Source organism: Passer domesticus, chromosome 14 (genome assembly GCF_036417665.1).
Source record: "Passer domesticus isolate bPasDom1 chromosome 14, bPasDom1.hap1, whole genome shotgun sequence".
NCBI classification, from domain to species: Eukaryota; Metazoa; Chordata; class Aves; order Passeriformes; family Passeridae; genus Passer; species Passer domesticus.
In genome coordinates, this window is record NC_087487.1 from 20,493,143 (window position 1) to 20,507,303 (window position 14,161).

General features: G+C 53.5%; 1 long non-coding RNA gene across 4 annotated transcripts; it reads right to left on the bottom strand.

Annotated features, from left to right (window-relative positions):
• Positions 1–6,954: 6,954 nt before the first annotated feature.
• Positions 6,955–13,808, bottom strand: LOC135280712 (uncharacterized). 4 transcript variants are annotated; one of them, XR_010347567.1, is made up of 4 exons: positions 13,100–13,808; positions 12,521–12,655; positions 11,265–12,330; positions 6,955–10,316 (listed from the first exon to the last, which is right to left on the bottom strand). It is a non-coding gene; the product is annotated as an uncharacterized LOC135280712 (long non-coding RNA). The 4 variants fall into 4 exon arrangements; XR_010347570.1 differs by lacking the exons at positions 12,521–12,655; positions 13,100–13,808 and having other exon boundaries at positions 11,265–11,333; positions 11,908–12,498; XR_010347569.1 differs by lacking the exons at positions 12,521–12,655; positions 13,100–13,808 and having other exon boundaries at positions 11,265–11,333; positions 11,896–12,498.
• Positions 13,809–14,161: the final 353 nt, after the last annotated feature.

Consider the following 14,161-nt stretch of genomic DNA (forward strand, 5'->3'; position numbering starts at 1 on the left):
TGCAGGGGTTTGGTATTGGGACTGTATGTAGAACAGGATGTGCGGAGGGGAAAATGGGGCTGCAGCAATATGCCTAAATCCCCCGCCGATGCTGGCATAGTGCCTGGGTCTGTGATGGCACTTCCAGGGATGGAGACAAAATCCATGTGGGGCGGGCAAGTGCATGGCAAGGCTGGGATTGTGCATGAAAAAGGGAAACAGAAATGCAGAGCTGAGAACAAGGCTGTGGGCATCTGATTGAAAGGAGGCAGGGGCTGGCATAGTGGCTAGGGATTGCTGGGTGGCAGCTGAAATCACACTGGGGCTGGGATATTGATGGTGGGGTGGGCTTACAGCCCCATGGGCAGGAGCTGAAGTGTTCCAGAGCTGGGGCCCAGACCAAGATGCTGCCCTTAGAAGCCGCAGAAGAGCGGAGCTGGAGCTGCAAGAACAGAGCTGCCTGTCAAATAAAGCTTGTGGGTCAAGAGCTGAAAGAGCTGAAATCACTGGGCCTGGACCTGTCATTGCTGCACGGCTGGGACCGGGATTGTACAGGGGAATGAACAGTAGGAACAGTACACAGACTCTAGCATTCTTGCGCCAAAATGACTCTAGGCCTGTGACATGGATGCAGGGGCTTGGTATTGGGACTGTAAGTAGAACAGGATGTGCGGAGGGGAAAATGGGGCTGCAGTAATATGCCTCAATCCCCCGCCGATGCTGGCATAGTGCTTGGGTCTGTGATGGCACTTCTAGAGATGGAGCCGTAAAAACTGTGGGGCTGGGATTGTGGGTGGAAACCTGAAGGACCATGATGCTGCCCTTTGAAGAGGAAGGAGCGCAGATCTGGAGCTGGAAGAACAGAGCTGCCTGTCAAATAAAGCTTGTGGGTCAAGAGCTGAAATCACTGGGCATCAGGCTCTACTTATTGCACGGCTGGGACCGGGACAGCACAGGAGAATGAACCATAGGATCAGTACACAGACTCTAGCATTCTTGCGCCAAAATGACTCTAGGCCTGTGACATGGATGCAGGGGCTTGGTATTGCGACTGTACGTAGAACAGGATGTGCGGAGGGGAAAATGGGGCTGCAGCAATATGCCTAAATCCCCCGCCGATGCTGGCATAGTGCCTGGGTCTGTGATGGCAGGTCCAGGGATGGAGACAAAATCCATGTGGGGCGGGCAAGTGCATGGCAAGGCTGGGATTGTGCATGAAAAAGGGAAACAGAAATGCAGAGCTGAGAACAAGGCTGTGGGCATCTGATTGAAAGGAGGCAGGGGCTGGCATAGTGGCTAGGGATTGCTGGGTGGCAGCTGAAATCACACTGGGGCTGGGATATTGATGGTGGGGTGGGCTTACAGCCCCATGGGCAGGAGCTGAAGTGTTCCAGAGCTGGGGCCCAGACCAAGATGCAGCCCTTAGAAGCCGCAGAAGAGCGGAGCTGGAGCTGCAAGAACAGAGCTGCCTGTCAAATAAAGCTTGTGGGTCAAGAGCTGAAAGAGCTGAAATCACTGGGCCTGGACCTGTCATTGCTGCACGGCTGGGACCGGGATTGTACAGGGGAATGAACAGTAGGAACAGTACACAGACTCTAGCATTCTTGCGCCAAAATGACTCTAGGCCTGTGACATGGATGCAGGGGCTTGGTATTGGGACTGTAAGTAGAACAGGATGTGCGGAGTGGAAAATGGGGCTGCAGCAATATGCCTAAATCCCCCGCCGATGCTGGCATAGTGCCTGGGTCTGTGATGGCACTTCTAGAGATGGAGCCGTAAAAACTGTGGGGCTGGGATTGTGGGTGGAAACCTAGAGGACCAAGATGCTGCCCTTTGAAGAGGAAGGAGCGCAGATCTGGAGCTGGAAAAACAGAGCTGGCAGTCAAATAAAGCTTGTGGGTCAAGAGCTGAAAGAGCTGAAATCGCTGGGCCTGGACCTTTCATTGATGCACGGCTGGGACCGGGATTGTACAGGGGAATGAACAGTAGGAACAGTACACAGACTCTAGCATTCTTGCGCCAAAATGACTCTAGGCCTGTGACATGGATGCAGGGGTTTGGTATTGGGACTGTATGTAGAACAGGATGTGCGGAGGGGAAAATGGGGCTGCAGCAATATGCCTAAATCCCCCGCCGATGCTGGCATAGTGCCTGGGTCTGTGATGGCAGGTCCAGGGATGGAGACAAAATCCATGTGGGGCGGGCAAGTGCATGGCAAGGCTGGGATTGTGCATGAAAAAGGGAAACAGAAATGCAGAGCTGAGAACAAGGCTGTGGGCATCTGATTGAAAGGAGGCAGGGGCTGGCATAGTGGCTAGGGATTGCTGGGTGGCAGCTGAAATCACACTGGGGCTGGGATATTGATGGTGGGGTGGGCTTACAGCCCCATGGGCAGGAGCTGAAGTGTTCCAGAGCTGGGGCCCAGACCAAGATGCAGCCCTTAGAAGCCGCAGAAGAGCGGAGCTGGAGCTGCAAGAACAGAGCTGCCTGTCAAATAAAGCTTGTGGGTCAAGAGCTGAAAGAGCTGAAATCACTGGGCCTGGACCTGTCATTGCTGCACGGCTGGGACCGGGATTGTACAGGGGAATGAACAGTAGGAACAGTACACAGACTCTAGCATTCTTGCGCCAAAATGACTCTAGGCCTGTGACATGGATGCAGGGGCTTGGTATTGGGACTGTAAGTAGAACAGGATGTGCGGAGTGGAAAATGGGGCTGCAGCAATATGCCTAAATCCCCCGCCGATGCTGGCATAGTGCCTGGGTCTGTGATGGCACTTCTAGAGATGGAGCCGTAAAAACTGTGGGGCTGGGATTGTGGGTGGAAACCTAGAGGACCAAGATGCTGCCCTTTGAAGAGGAAGGAGCGCAGATCTGGAGCTGGAAGAACAGAGCTGCCTGTCAAATAAAGCTTGTGGGTCAAGAGCTGAAATCACTGGGCATCAGGCTCTACTTATTGCACGGCTGGGACCGGGACAGCACAGGGGAATGAACCATAGGATCAGTACACAGACTCTAGCATTCTTGCGCCAAAATGACTCTAGGCCTGTGACATGGATGCAGGGGCTTGGTATTGGGACTGTAAGTAGAACAGGATGTGCGGAGGGGAAAATGGGGCTGCAGCAATATGCCTAAATCCCCCGCCGATGCTGGCATAGTGCCTGGGTCTGTGATGGCACTTCCAGGGATGGAGACAAAATCCATGTGGGGCGGGCAAGTGCATGGCAAGGCTGGGATTGTGCATGAAAAAGGGAAACAGAAATGCAGAGCTGAGAACAAGGCTGTGGGCATCTGATTGAAAGGAGGCAGGGGCTGGCATAGTGGCTAGGGATTGCTGGGTGGCAGCTGAAATCACACTGGGGCTGGGATATTGATGGTGGGGTGGGCTTACAGCCCCATGGGCAGGAGCTGAAGTGTTCCAGAGCTGGGGCCCAGACCAAGATGCTGCCCTTAGAAGCCGCAGAAGAGCGGAGCTGGAGCTGCAAGAACAGAGCTGCCTGTCAAATAAAGCTTGTGGGTCAAGAGCTGAAAGAGCTGAAATCACTGGGCCTGGACCTGTCATTGCTGCACGGCTGGGACCGGGATTGTACAGGGGAATGAACAGTAGGAACAGTACACAGACTCTAGCATTCTTGCGCCAAAATGACTCTAGGCCTGTGACATGGATGCAGGGGCTTGGTATTGGGACTGTAAGTAGAACAGGATGTGCGGAGGGGAAAATGGGGCTGCAGCAATATGCCTAAATCCCCCGCCGATGCTGGCATAGTGCCTGGGTCTGCGATGGCACTTCTAGAGATGGAGCCGTAAAAACTGTGGGGCTGGGATTGTGGGTGGAAACCTAAAGGACCAAGATGCTGCCCTTTGAAGAGGAAGGAGCGCAGATCTGGAGCTGGAAAAACAGAGCTGGCAGTCAAATAAAGCTTGTGGGTCAAGAGCTGAAAGAGCTGAAATCACTGGGCATCAGGCTCTACTTATTGCACGGCTGGGACCGGGACAGCACAGGGGAATGAACCATAGGATCAGTACACAGACTCTAGCATTCTTGCGCCAAAATGACTCTAGGCCTGTGACATGGATGCAGGGGCTTGGTATTGGGACTGTAAGTAGAACAGGATGTGCGGAGTGGAAAATGGGGCTGCAGCAATATGCCTAAATCCCCCGCCGATGCTGGCATAGTGCCTGGGTCTGTGATGGCACTTCTAGAGATGGAGCCGTAAAAACTGTGGGGCTGGGATTGTGGGTGGAAACCTAAAGGACCAAGATGCTGCCCTTTGAAGAGGAAGGAGCGCAGATCTGGAGCTGGAAAAACAGAGCTGGCAGTCAAATAAAGCTTGTGGGTCAAGAGCTGAAAGAGCTGAAATCGCTGGGCCTGGACCTTTCATTGATGCACGGCTGGGACCGGGATTGTACAGGGGAATGAACAGTAGGAACAGTACACAGACTCTAGCATTCTTGCGCCAAAATGACTCTAGGCCTGTGACATGGATGCAGGGGTTTGGTATTGGGACTGTATGTAGAACAGGATGTGCGGAGGGGAAAATGGGGCTGCAGCAATATGCCTAAATCCCCCGCCGATGCTGGCATAGTGCCTGGGTCTGTGATGGCACTTCCAGGGATGGAGACAAAATCCATGTGGGGCGGGCAAGTGCATGGCAAGGCTGGGATTGTGCATGAAAAAGGGAAACAGAAATGCAGAGCTGAGAACAAGGCTGTGGGCATCTGATTGAAAGGAGGCAGGGGCTGGCATAGTGGCTAGGGATTGCTGGGTGGCAGCTGAAATCACACTGGGGCTGGGATATTGATGGTGGGGTGGGCTTACAGCCCCATGGGCAGGAGCTGAAGTGTTCCAGAGCTGGGGCCCAGACCAAGATGCTGCCCTTAGAAGCCGCAGAAGAGCGGAGCTGGAGCTGCAAGAACAGAGCTGCCTGTCAAATAAAGCTTGTGGGTCAAGAGCTGAAAGAGCTGAAATCACTGGGCCTGGACCTGTCATTGCTGCACGGCTGGGACCGGGATTGTACAGGGGAATGAACAGTAGGAACAGTACACAGACTCTAGCATTCTTGCGCCAAAATGACTCTAGGCCTGTGACATGGATGCAGGGGCTTGGTATTGGGACTGTAAGTAGAACAGGATGTGCGGAGGGGAAAATGGGGCTGCAGTAATATGCCTCAATCCCCCGCCGATGCTGGCATAGTGCTTGGGTCTGTGATGGCACTTCTAGAGATGGAGCCGTAAAAACTGTGGGGCTGGGATTGTGGGTGGAAACCTGAAGGACCATGATGCTGCCCTTTGAAGAGGAAGGAGCGCAGATCTGGAGCTGGAGGAACAGAGCTGCCTGTCAAATAAAGCTTGTGGGTCAAGAGCTGAAATCACTGGGCATCAGGCTCTACTTATTGCACGGCTGGGACCGGGACAGCACAGGGGAATGAACCATAGGATCAGTACACAGACTCTAGCATTCTTGCGCCAAAATGACTCTAGGCCTGTGACATGGATGCAGGGGCTTGGTATTGCGACTGTACGTAGAACAGGATGTGCGGAGGGGAAAATGGGGCTGCAGCAATATGCCTAAATCCCCCGCCGATGCTGGCATAGTGCCTGGGTCTGTGATGGCACTTCCAGGGATGGAGACAAAATCCATGTGGGGCGGGCAAGTGCATGGCAAGGCTGGGATTGTGCATGAAAAAGGGAAACAGAAATGCAGAGCTGAGAACAAGGCTGTGGGCATCTGATTGAAAGGAGGCAGGGGCTGGCATAGTGGCTAGGGATTGTTGGGTGGCAGCTGAAATCACACTGGGGCTGGGATATTGATGGTGGGGTGGGCTTACAGCCCCATGGGCAGGAGCTGAAGTGTTCCAGAGCTGGGGCCCAGACCAAGATGCTGCCCTTAGAAGCCGCAGAAGAGCGGAGCTGGAGCTGCAAGAACAGAGCTGCCTGTCAAATAAAGCTTGTGGGTCAAGAGCTGAAAGAGCTGAAATCACTGGGCATCAGGCTCTACTTATTGCACGGCTGGGACCGGGACAGCACAGGGGAATGAACCATAGGATCAGTACACAGACTCTAGCATTCTTGCGCCTAAATGACTCTAGGCCTGTGACATGGATGCAGGGGCTTGGTATTGGGACTGTAAGTAGAACAGGATGTGCGGAGTGGAAAATGGGGCTGCAGCAATATGCCTAAATCCCCCGCCGATGCTGGCATAGTGCCTGGGTCTGTGATGGCACTTCTAGAGATGGAGCCGTAAAAACTGTGGGGCTGGGATTGTGGGTGGAAACCTAAAGGACCAAGATGCTGCCCTTTGAAGAGGAAGGAGCGCAGATCTGGAGCTGGAAAAACAGAGCTGGCAGTCAAATAAAGCTTGTGGGTCAAGAGCTGAAAGAGCTGAAATCGCTGGGCCTGGACCTTTCATTGATGCACGGCTGGGACCGGGATTGTACAGGGGAATGAACAGTAGGAACAGTACACAGACTCTAGCATTCTTGCGCCAAAATGACTCTAGGCCTGTGACATGGATGCAGGGGTTTGGTATTGGGACTGTATGTAGAACAGGATGTGCGGAGGGGAAAATGGGGCTGCAGCAATATGCCTAAATCCCCCGCCGATGCTGGCATAGTGCCTGGGTCTGTGATGGCACTTCCAGGGATGGAGACAAAATCCATGTGGGGCGGGCAAGTGCATGGCAAGGCTGGGATTGTGCATGAAAAAGGGAAACAGAAATGCAGAGCTGAGAACAAGGCTGTGGGCATCTGATTGAAAGGAGGCAGGGGCTGGCATAGTGGCTAGGGATTGCTGGGTGGCAGCTGAAATCACACTGGGGCTGGGATATTGATGGTGGGGTGGGCTTACAGCCCCATGGGCAGGAGCTGAAGTGTTCCAGAGCTGGGGCCCAGACCAAGATGCTGCCCTTAGAAGCCGCAGAAGAGCGGAGCTGGAGCTGCAAGAACAGAGCTGCCTGTCAAATAAAGTTTGTGGGTCAAGAGCTGAAAGAGCTGAAATCACTGGGCCTGGACCTGTCATTGCTGCACGGCTGGGACCGGGATTGTACAGGGGAATGAACAGTAGGAACAGTACACAGACTCTAGCATTCTTGCGCCAAAATGACTCTAGGCCTGTGACATGGATGCAGGGGCTTGGTATTGGGACTGTAAGTAGAACAGGATGTGCGGAGGGGAAAATGGGGCTGCAGTAATATGCCTCAATCCCCCGCCGATGCTGGCATAGTGCTTGGGTCTGTGATGGCACTTCTAGAGATGGAGCCGTAAAAACTGTGGGGCTGGGATTGTGGGTGGAAACCTGAAGGACCATGATGCTGCCCTTTGAAGAGGAAGGAGCGCAGATCTGGAGCTGGAGGAACAGAGCTGCCTGTCAAATAAAGCTTGTGGGTCAAGAGCTGAAATCACTGGGCATCAGGCTCTACTTATTGCACGGCTGGGACCGGGACAGCACAGGGGAATGAACCATAGGATCAGTACACAGACTCTAGCATTCTTGCGCCAAAATGACTCTAGGCCTGTGACATGGATGCAGGGGCTTGGTATTGCGACTGTACGTAGAACAGGATGTGCGGAGGGGAAAATGGGGCTGCAGCAATATGCCTAAATCCCCCGCCGATGCTGGCATAGTGCCTGGGTCTGTGATGGCACTTCCAGGGATGGAGACAAAATCCATGTGGGGCGGGCAAGTGCATGGCAAGGCTGGGATTGTGCATGAAAAAGGGAAACAGAAATGCAGAGCTGAGAACAAGGCTGTGGGCATCTGATTGAAAGGAGGCAGGGGCTGGCATAGTGGCTAGGGATTGTTGGGTGGCAGCTGAAATCACACTGGGGCTGGGATATTGATGGTGGGGTGGGCTTACAGCCCCATGGGCAGGAGCTGAAGTGTTCCAGAGCTGGGGCCCAGACCAAGATGCTGCCCTTAGAAGCCGCAGAAGAGCGGAGCTGGAGCTGCAAGAACAGAGCTGCCTGTCAAATAAAGCTTGTGGGTCAAGAGCTGAAAGAGCTGAAATCACTGGGCCTGGACCTGTCATTGCTGCACGGCTGGGACCGGGATTGTACAGGGGAATGAACAGTAGGAACAGTACACAGACTCTAGCATTCTTGCGCCAAAATGACTCTAGGCCTGTGACATGGATGCAGGGGCTTGGTATTGGGACTGTAAGTAGAACAGGATGTGCGGAGTGGAAAATGGGGCTGCAGCAATATGCCTAAATCCCCCGCCGATGCTGGCATAGTGCCTGGGTCTGTGATGGCACTTCTAGAGATGGAGCCGTAAAAACTGTGGGGCTGGGATTGTGGGTGGAAACCTAGAGGACCAAGATGCTGCCCTTTGAAGAGGAAGGAGGGCAGATCTGGAGCTGGAAAAACAGAGCTGGCAGTCAAATAAAGCTTGTGGGTCAAGAGCTGAAAGAGCTGAAATCGCTGGGCCTGGACCTTTCATTGATGCACGGCTGGGACCGGGATTGTACAGGGGAATGAACAGTAGGAACAGTACACAGACTCTAGCATTCTTGCGCCAAAATGACTCTAGGCCTGTGACATGGATGCAGGGGTTTGGTATTGGGACTGTATGTAGAACAGGATGTGCGGAGGGGAAAATGGGGCTGCAGCAATATGCCTAAATCCCCCGCCGATGCTGGCATAGTGCCTGGGTCTGTGATGGCACTTCCAGGGATGGAGACAAAATCCATGTGGGGCGGGCAAGTGCATGGCAAGGCTGGGATTGTGCATGAAAAAGGGAAACAGAAATGCAGAGCTGAGAACAAGGCTGTGGGCATCTGATTGAAAGGAGGCAGGGGCTGGCATAGTGGCTAGGGATTGCTGGGTGGCAGCTGAAATCACACTGGGGCTGGGATATTGATGGTGGGGTGGGCTTACAGCCCCATGGGCAGGAGCTGAAGTGTTCCAGAGCTGGGGCCCAGACCAAGATGCTGCCCTTAGAAGCCGCAGAAGAGCGGAGCTGGAGCTGCAAGAACAGAGCTGCCTGTCAAATAAAGCTTGTGGGTCAAGAGCTGAAAGAGCTGAAATCACTGGGCCTGGACCTGTCATTGCTGCACGGCTGGGACCGGGATTGTACAGGGGAATGAACAGTAGGAACAGTACACAGACTCTAGCATTCTTGCGCCAAAATGACTCTAGGCCTGTGACATGGATGCAGGGGCTTGGCATTGGGACTGTAAGTAGAACAGGATGTGCGGAGGGGAAAATGGGGCTGCAGTAATATGCCTCAATCCCCCGCCGATGCTGGCATAGTGCTTGGGTCTGTGATGGCACTTCTAGAGATGGAGCCGTAAAAACTGTGGGGCTGGGATTGTGGGTGGAAACCTAGAGGACCAAGATGCTGCCCTTTGAAGAGGAAGGAGCGCAGATCTGGAGCTGGAAGAACAGAGCTGCCTGTCAAATAAAGCTTGTGGGTCAAGAGCTGAAAGAGCTGAAATCACTGGGCATCAGGCTCTACTTATTGCACGGCTGGGACCGGGACAGCACACGGGAATGAACCATAGGATCAGTACACAGACTCTAGCATTCTTGCGCCAAAATGACTCTAGGCCTGTGACATGGATGCAGGGGCTTGGTATTGCGACTGTACGTAGAACAGGATGTGCGGAGGGGAAAATGGGGCTGCAGCAATATGCCTAAATCCCCCGCCGATGCTGGCATAGTGCCTGGGTCTGTGATGGCAGGTCCAGGGATGGAGACAAAATCCATGTGGGGCGGGCAAGTGCATGGCAAGGCTGGGATTGTGCATGAAAAAGGGAAACAGAAATGCAGAGCTGAGAACAAGGCTGTGGGCATCTGATTGAAAGGAGGCAGGGGCTGGCATAGTGGCTAGGGATTGCTGGGTGGCAGCTGAAATCACACTGGGGCTGGGATATTGATGGTGGGGTGGGCTTACAGCCCCATGGGCAGGAGCTGAAGTGTTCCAGAGCTGGGGCCCAGACCAAGATGCTGCCCTTAGAAGCCGCAGAAGAGCGGAGCTGGAGCTGCAAGAACAGAGGTGGCAGTCAAATAAAGCTTGTTGGTCAAGAGCTGAAAGAGCTGAAGTCACTTGGCATGAGGCTTTACTTATTGCAGGGCTGGCACCAGGACTGCACAGGGGAACGAACCATAGGATGTGTACACATGCTCTAGCATTCTTGCGCCACAATCACTCTAGGCCTGGGACATGGATGCAGGGGCAGGGTAATGGGACTCTAAGTAGAACAGGATGTGTGGAGGGGAAAAGTGGGCTGCAGCAATATGCCTAAAACCCCCGCCCATGTTGGGATATTACCTGGGTCTGTGATGGCACTCCCAGTGGTGGAGACAAATTCACTCTGGGGCCGGCAGGTGGATGGCATGCCTAGGATTGTGCATGAAAAAGGAAACAGAAATGCAGAGCTGAGAACAAGGCTGGTGGCATCCAGTTGAAATAAGGCGGGGGCTGGCATAGTGACTGGGGATTGCTGGGTGGCAGCTGAAATCACACTGGGGCTGGGATATTGATGGTGGGGTGGGCTAAGAGCCCCTTGGGCGGGATCTGAAGTGTTCCAGAGCTGGGGCCCAGACCAAGATGCAGCCCTTAGAAGCCGCAGAAGAGCAGAGCTGGAGCTGCAAGAACAGAGCTGCCTGTCAAATAAAGCTTGTGGGTCGAGAGCTGAAAGAACTGAAATCACTGGGCATGAGGCTTTCCTTATTGCAGGGCTGGCACCGGGATTGCACAGGGGAACAAACCATAGGATCAGTACACAGACTCTAGCATTCTTGCGCCACAATCACTCTAGGCCTGGGACGTGGATGCAGGGGCAGGGCATTGGGACTCTAAGTAGAACAGGATGCGTGGAGGGGAAAAGTGGGCTGCAGCAAAGTGCCTTAAAAACCCATCAATGCTGGGATAGTGCCTGGGTCTGTGATGGCACTTCTAGAGATGGAGCCGTAAAAACTGTGGGGCTGGGTTTGTGGTTGGAAATGGAAAAGACCAAGATGCTGCCCTTTGAAGCTGCAGAAGAGCAGATCTGGAGCTGCAAGAACAGAGCTGACAGTCTAATAAAGCTTGTGGGTCAAGAGCTGAAAGAGCTGAAATCACTTGGCATGAGGATTTACTTATTGCAGGGCTGGCACCAGGACTGCACAGGGGAACGAACCATAGGATGGGTACACAGGCTCTAGCATTCCTGCGCCACAATCACTCTAGGCCTGGGACATGGATGCAGGGGCTGGGCATTGGGACTCTAAGTAGATCAGGATGTATGGAGGGGAAAAGTGGGCTGCAGCAATATGCCTAAAACCCCCGCCCATGTTGGGATGTTACCTGGGTCTGTGATGGCACTTCCAGGGATGGAGACAAATTCACTCTGGGGCCGGCAGGTGGATGGCATGCCTAGGATTGTGCATGAAAAAGGAAACAGAAATGCAGACCTGAGAACAAGGCTGGTGGCATCCAGTTGAAATGAGGCAGGGGCTGGCATAGTGACTGGGGATTGCTGGGTGGCAGCTGAAATCACTGTGGGGCTGGCATATTGATGCTGGGGTGGGCTAAGAGCCCCTTGGGCGGGATCTGAATTGTTGCAGAGCTGCAGTTATGCCTAAGATCCCGTCCTTTAAATCTGGCGTAGTTTTCGCTGGCAGAGCTGGAGAAATGCGCTGCTGGAGCTGGAAGAATTGATAAGGTAGTGAAGTAAAGCTTGCAGGTCAAGAACTAAAATCATTGGGGCTGGGAAAGGGGGCTGCACATTGCTTGTGATATGTATTGAACTTTTGGGGGTTAAAAAATCATAAGAGCAAAGTGAGGGAATTGGTTCTACATGTAAATAGTCTTGTCCTAAAGGAGCCATCAGCTTTGTCCTGAGACTGGATTTAAAATTACACCCCTCCCACGTTGCCCTGTCCACTGGGGGCCCCTCCACCCCTGGCAGCTGCCAGGGGTGCCTTCAAAACCTCACATTTTTACTCACGCAGGGATGAGGCCGTGCACTCAGTTGTAACCCAGATTCACTTTTTCCTGCGGTGGGGGCCTCCTCTTCGGCTTGGATGCTTGCATTCCTTTCTAAGTGGCCTTGAACTTCCTTTGTTCTCTCTGCAGGCCTTTTTGCAAGCACACAAGCTAACAGACTACACAAGTTTAACCAGCAGACTTCAGCTATATCCAAAACTGGTTTCTACCCCAAGTTAAATTTCCAACTCTCTGTCTCACCTGAGCTGTTTGGAATTTTAGCAGGTGAGAGCCCACTCGGGACCAAAGGTCCTGGGCAGGGCACAGGCCCATACACACAAATGCCGGCCCTTTTCCAGGGGAAACAAAACTCACCACGCCAGTCTCCTTACATCAGTTTGCCGAAGGCGTGTGGCGCTCCCAGGTCACTCAGGGTTCTCACTGTCTGCAGATTTGGTCTCGGAGTTATGGGGTGCTTCCTCCCAACCCTTACCTCCTCCCCTCAGCCCCCTACTGCTGTGTCCCCTCCTCCGCCACTAACCCCTACTCTGTTTCCCAGCCCGCCCTCGCTCCATCCTTCACTCCGCCCTTAACCCCTCCCCACCACGCTGTGCTCCCTCCATTACTGCACTCACCGCCCACGTGCCAGTCCCGTCCAGCAGCACGTGGGAACCTGAGCCCTCGGAGGACGGTGCAGCTCCCGCAGCAGGACAGCACCCAAAGAAGACAGGCAGGGACAACATTGCTGGGCTGCAGGGTGTCACAAGGGGCTGAGGGGAGGGGGGGGGGGTGGAGGGTGACACAGAGGATGGGGGCAGCTGAGAGGCAGAAGGGGTCTTTAGGAGCAACTGGGGGGCTCCAGAGTGTCACAGACAAGCTGAGGCTACTCTAGGGAACTTGAGGGTGACAAGAAGGGGCTGAGGGGGAGCAGGTGCCTGAGGGTGACAGGTGAACCAGCCCTCACACCACCCCAACCTCACCCTAGAAACCACCCCTACCCGGGTGGAGAGTGTACGGTGGAAGTTATTTATAAAAATAGCAATATAATTAGAGTAATAAAAATTTGGGCAATTAGGATTAGGACAATACGAGACAATAAAAATAAAGAGTTATGGACAGTCGGGTACCTCTTTCTGGGCAAAATAAGCCTGAAAAAGGACACACATTAACAGAGGATTAACCCTTAAAAGCAATAGCTTGTTGCATATTCATACATCTCATACACGATGCAGAACTCCAAACAAAGGTTTCTGTCTGGTCAGTGTCAACTTCTTGCTCTTAATCCTGAGGCTGAGCAAGGCAGGAAGAAGTTAGCTGCTTCTGATAAGTGAGCAATAAATTAGGTGTTCTGTGGCTGCTATCTCGGTGGGAGTATCTCATTCCTCTCTTTAAAAAAAAAAAAAATCTTACATAGTATAGTTTCCATTTTAACATTTAACATTATGTTATAACCTAAAACTATATTTAACACAGTACTTAAGAAAATTAATACAGCATAACTTTCTAACATAACACATATACGAATCATCTTAATATTTGCGAAAAGTCAATCATAAAATACGCATCTTTCACATAATATATTTATCACACTACTATTCATATGAAATATACAGTGCATACATAAACTACCATGTTAAAAGTATGTATAAGTTGTACCATAGCAAAATACTTGAGATGCAAAAAGCGAATCTATGAATGTGAAAACCAATATTGTTTTATCACCTATAACAACGGACAACTGTGGGGGAGAAGGAGGGTGAGCAGCGGGCCCGCAGTAGGCGGAGGGCGGGCAGGGGGACGCGGGCACTTAACTGTTTTGGCCAGCGTGCTGATCTCAGCCAGTGGGGGCAGGCCAAGTCCCACAGAAGCGGAAGCACTACGGGGGAAGAGGGGCCCGGAGCCCGCAGCGGGCTCTGCACGCACCCCCGGCCCCCCCCCCCCCCCACCATGTCGCCGCCGCTCCCCGGTCCGCTCTGCTGCCGCAGAGCCTGCCTTTGCGAGCCGCAACCACCTACGCCCCTCCCCGCCCGGGGCGCTCCGGTCGGGGCTCTGCGGGGGTCTTTTCGCCGGGACCTGGACACGAGAGAGGGCCGGAGAAGGGGACGGGGGGCGGGTCTCGCGAGCGGGACCCAGGGCGCCCGCGGGCCCTTCGAGCAGCCCGGGCTCCGCCCCACGCTCCCACGGGCCGCAGCCTCACGGCTCCCAAACCTGCCAATCCCAGCCCGCCTTTCTCCGCCCCGTCCAATCACAGCCGCCCTTTCAATCCGGGGGCGGTC